Raw genomic sequence first — 5,692 nt, 5'->3', positions numbered from 1 at the left:
GAAAAATAAATAGTAAAACACAGTACAACATGTTACTTTTAATTATATGATAAACACATGTAAATCAGTAGTTATCCAAAATTGATCATTTACTTCATCCAAAAACATATTTAATTTGCATTCTTAAGTAAGTTAAATAATTTTCTACTATGGTTGGAGTCCTCATATGGTTAGCCAAGCACTTGCCTTAGAGAAAGTAATGGTTTTATTTATAAATGATATCAACAAATCTCTAGAATGGCTTTAGAATAAGGTTCCTGAACAATGGGACTGATGCTTTTCCAGGTTTCTGTTGTGTGGCTGCCATTTTATTTTGATTAACAACAGTAATAATAGTGCTACTACTACTGACAGTAAATAATTCTGATAAAAATAAATTAAATTTCAAAGGAAGTCTGTCATTTTCATTTTACAGAAAAGCAAAATACAAACATGTCACAAATATGAAAGCATACTTCTTTCCATTCCATAAATTATTCTTAAATTCTAATGACTCTTCCCTACTATGCTTCTCTTCATCTAAAATCTGCCAAATTTCCATTTACTTTGATAGGCATGATTGAGAGTATTTTACTAAAATTAATGTTATATTTTCAACTTTCATGTCTAATCCTAAAGTTGGTAACTTGTTAAAATGTCAGGGTCCTGAGACCCAACAAATTCCAACTTGATCAATACTCCAAGGGGAAGACACAGGAATATTAATATATCAGGACATTAATGTTTCAACAAGAACATTAGTTGATTTTGCTATAAATGATGATGGAGAAACAAATATCAGGAGACTACTGTCTTAGTCTGCATTCTAAAATTGTCTTCCAGAATCCCATCCCCCTGGAGTATATGCTTTGTATTATCCTCTTCTGCTGAATATAGGCAAATTATGTGAATATGGTGAGGTTGTGATCATTGATTGGGTTATGGTACATGGAAAATAATGGTACATGGTAACTCCCGTTATTATGTTATACAAGAGTCTAAAGAAGAAGAAATCCAATAGTTTCTCTCTAACTGTCTTTGAAGAAGTAAACTTGCATGCTAAAATCTGTCTATGGAGAACAAGTGGCAAAATATCGCAGGTGGCCTCTAGAAGCTGGGAGTTGTTCCTGGCTGCCTGATAGATAGCAGAAAACAAAGAACTCAGTCCTACAGACACAATAACTGCATTCTGTCATAACTAGAATGATCTTGGAAGAAGGCTGCAAGCCTCAGAGGAGACTTACAACTAAGCTATTACATTGATCATGGTCTTGTGAGGTTTTGATTAAAGTCTTGTGTAAGCAGAGAACCCACTCAAGTTATAGCCAGATTTATGGCCTACGGAAATTGTGAGATCAATAAGTATTATTTGTCAGGCATCATGGCTTATTCCTGTAATCCTAGGTACTTGGTAGGCTGAGGCCAGGAGTTCGACACCAACCTGGGCAATATAGAGAGTACCTGCCTGAAAAAAAATCCTATTGATCCAACACACAAATAGGATGCAAACACAAAATATTCATCTTGATTTTTTTACACTATTTTAGGTGAAATAATTTATTTGTTATAAAATTCAGTGCAAAGCTAAATTCTTGTTTTCACATTGAAACCTTGTATCTTTGCATCAAAGAGAACTGAATTTTTTTCTCTTTATGTTCATCGTATTTCTTGGCAATATGTAGTAAATGTGACAGATGGACAATCATCTCTTTATTGTTACTGTTGTTGTTAATAGAATTATCCAGATAGCAAGTAAGGATTTTTGTTGTTATTCTATCAGATAACTTGCTTTCAGGAAGATATTATGCTGTTAAAGTCACTGCAAATTTCCATTCATCAGACTTATATACTTCAAATAATAAATGTGAGGTCTATAGTACATATGTCATCTCTAGTGACATATTTAATACAAATGATAATTTATCTCAAGTGAGTCCTTAATTATATTTTTAAACTCTTACCTTGCCTTGAAACATGATAACTGTCTCTTCATATTCAGGTCCAACTAATTCCCTTTTCTTTTATTTCACTGAGGTAATTGCAGCATCAGAAGATAACTTTCACAGTTTCCCACTGTCACATCCATTAAATGAGCTACATCAGTGTCCATAAACTGTGTCTTTTCCTCCTCTTAGTAGGGATACACAGCATGTGCCCATCTAGAGCTCACCATTCTACATATAGCTTACATCTTCACCAAGTTTAATACTGTCTTGCCAAGCTTCTTCTTGGCTACTTATATCAGGTGATACCTCCAACTTAATATATGTCTCTCAAATAGCTGACAACTTTAAGATTCCCAAAAAAAGTATCTATGTTTTATTGAGTTTTGTGTCAATGTCGCATTTAGCAAAGTATAGCATGGTTGCAATCAACAAAATCTGGTTGAAGGAGTGATCTAATCAATTAGTTGAGTTTTTTTAATAAGTGGATTTTAATTTGACATTACTCACAAAATTGGTGTCAGTAAATAGATATATAAATTAAATATATGTTAAGTAAATAAATATATATTAAATATACAAATATTGCTTGGTTACCAAGTACATATTTTATTTTCAATATTTTCATAATAGTTTGATGAAATCTTGGTTTCTACTAGCCTAAAAATCTGAACAATAATTAAGTTTTGTATGTGCTTGAACATTTTATTTTATTTAGGTACAATGTAATTACTGATAGTCATGTTTTTTTGAAAAACAGATTTTCCAGTAATATATTTTCATGTGTTGTAATCCTATTCCTAAAAACGTGAAAACTAGGTGAAATGATTATAATACATGATAATTATAAAATTTATAGCTTTGCTGCTTGCTGATGTTTGCATCAGCTACTGAAAGTAATGCTGAATTATCCTGTTAAACCAATAGTAACATTAAAATAAACAAAAAATGATTGAGAACCTTCCTTATGTACCAGGCAGTGTTCTAAGAAAATAACTAAGGATAAGCAGATAAATAATTAAAGACTAGAGAGTAAACTAAATAGAGACAAAAAAAGAGAGAGAAAGGAGCTGTATATTATCCTGTATGATGGTAAGTGCTATAGAGAAATTGAAAGGAAGAAATGTGGAAATAGAAAGCTGGGAGGGTGTAATTTTCAATAGAGAGGTCAAGCACCTCATTAAGAATATGGCATTTGAGAGAGACCTTAAAATAATGAGGAGAGGTCCATGTGGGTATTTAATGAAGAACGTTCCAAGCAAAAGACACAACAAAGGCAGATCTCAATAGATGCAGAAAAGGCCTTCAATAAAGTTCAACACCTCTTGGTGTTGAAAACCCTCAATAAACTAGGTATTGATGGAACATATCTCAAAATAATAAGAGCTATTTATGACAAACTCACAGCCAATATCATACTGAATGTGAAAAAGCTGGAAGCATTCCCTTTGAAAACCGGCACGAGACAAGGATGCCCTCTATCACCACTCCTATTCAACATAGTATTGGAAGTTCTTGCCAGGGCAATCAGTCAAGAGAAAGAAATAAAGGTATTCAAATAGGAAGAGAGGAAGTCAAATTGTCTGTTTGCAGATGACATGATTATATATTTAGAAAACCCTGCAGTCTCAGCCCAAAATCTTCTTAAGCTGACAAGCAACTTCAGCAAAGTCTCAGGATACAAAATTAATGTGCAAAAATCACAAGCATTCCTACACACCAATAATAGATGAACAGAGAGCCAAATTATGAGTCAACTCCCATTGATAATTGCTACAAAGAGAAAAAAGTACCTAGGAATACAACTTACAAGAGATGTGAAGGACGTCTTCAAGGAGAACTACAAACCACTACTCAAGGAAATAAGAGAGGACACAAACAAATAGAAAAACATTCCATGCTCATGGATAGGAAGAATCGATATCATGAAAACGGCCATACTGCCAAAAGTAATTTATAGATTCAATCCTATTCCCATCAAGCTACCATTGACTTTCCTCACAGAATTAGAAAAAAAGTACTTTAAATTTCATATGGAACCAAAAAAGATCCCATATAGCCAAGACAATCCTAAGCAAAAAGAACAAAGCTGGAGGCATCATGCTTCCTGACTTCAAACTATACTACAAGGCTACAGTAACCAAAACTGCATGGTACTGATACCAAAACAGATACATAGAACAATGGAACAGATGCCTCAGAAATAATGCCACACATCTACAACCATCTGATCTTTGACAAACCTGATAAAAACAAGCAATGGAGAAAGGATTCCCTATTTAATAAATGGTGTTGGGAAAACTGGCTAGCCATATGCAGAAAACTGAAACTGGACCCCTTCTTTACACCTTATACAAAATAAATTCAAGATGAATTAAAGACTTAAATTTAAGACCTAAAACCATAAAAACCCTAGAAGAAAATCTAGGCAATGCCATTCATGAGTCTGAAATACTGGTTATATATCCTTGGGAGAACACTAAGAAGTTCAGTGCAAGGTTCTCAGATAGAAACATACAAAAGGGAGCATTCAGCCTGGATAAAACATTTAAAGCTATGAGAAATGAAATCAATAAAAGAAGATGTAAGCTATATGTAGGATGGTGAGCCCTAGAGGGGCACATGCTGTGTATCCCTACTAAGAGGAGGAAAGACACAGTTTATGGACACTGATGTAGCTCATTTAATGGATGTGACAGTGGGAAACTGTGAAAGTTCTCTTCTGATGCTGCAATTAACTCAGTGAAATAAAAGAAAAGGGAATTAGTTGGACCTGAATATGAAGAGACAGTTATCATGTTTCAAGGCGAGGTAATAGTTTAAAAATATAATTAAGTACTCACTTGAGATAAATTATCATTAAAGTGACACCAGTTATTCTGATTGTGTTTTTCAGTAGTTAGACCCTGTTGTAGTGAAAGATGACCCTAAGGATCTAACTAGGATTGGAATTTTGCCAGAGGATTACAATAAATAGCAATAAACAAATAAATTTGAAATTTATTAATTTTAATTTTTTAAAAAGTGACATTGAAATTAGGCTGAGCAAGGATCCTACAAGATAGGTCTCTTTGCAATTGCCACCAATAGGCAATGGGGGTTTTATGTGGTTTGGTGGTGTACCCACCCAAATCTCAACTTGAATTGTATCTCCCAGAATTCCTACGTGTTGTAGGAGGGACCCAGTGGGAGGTCAATGAATCATGGGTGCTGGTCTGTCCCACACTATTCTTGCGGCAGTGAGTAAGTCTCGTGAGATCTCATGGGTTTATCAGGAGTTGCTACTTTTGCTTCCTCCTCATTCTCCATGAGGAACTATAAGTTCAATTAAACCTCTTTCTTTTGTAAATCACCCAGTCTCTGGTATGTCCTTATCAGCAATGTGAAAATGGACTAATATCATAAATTGATTCCAGTAGAGTGGGACATTGCTGAAAAGATACCCAAAAATGTGGAAGCAGCTTTGGAACTGGGTAACAGACAGAGGTTGGAACAGTTTGGAGGGCTCCAAAAAAGACAGGAAAATGTAGGAAACTTTGGAACTTCCTAGAGACTTGTTGAATGACTTTGCCCAAAATGCTGATAGCAGTATGGACAATAAAGTCCAGGCTGAGGTGGTCTCAGATGGAAATGAGGAACTAGTTGGTAACTGGAACAAAGGTGATTCTTGTTATGTTTTAGCAAAGAGACTGGTGGCATTTTCCCCTACCCTAGAGATTTGTGGAACTTTGACCTTGAGAGAGATTATTTAGGGTATCTGGTGGAAAAAA

The sequence above is a fragment of the Pongo pygmaeus genome, chromosome 4 (assembly GCF_028885625.2).
Source record: "Pongo pygmaeus isolate AG05252 chromosome 4, NHGRI_mPonPyg2-v2.0_pri, whole genome shotgun sequence".
NCBI lineage: Eukaryota > Metazoa > Chordata > Mammalia > Primates > Hominidae > Pongo > Pongo pygmaeus.
The sequence above is the reverse complement of the archived record's forward strand: the minus strand, read 5'-3'. Positions refer to the sequence as shown.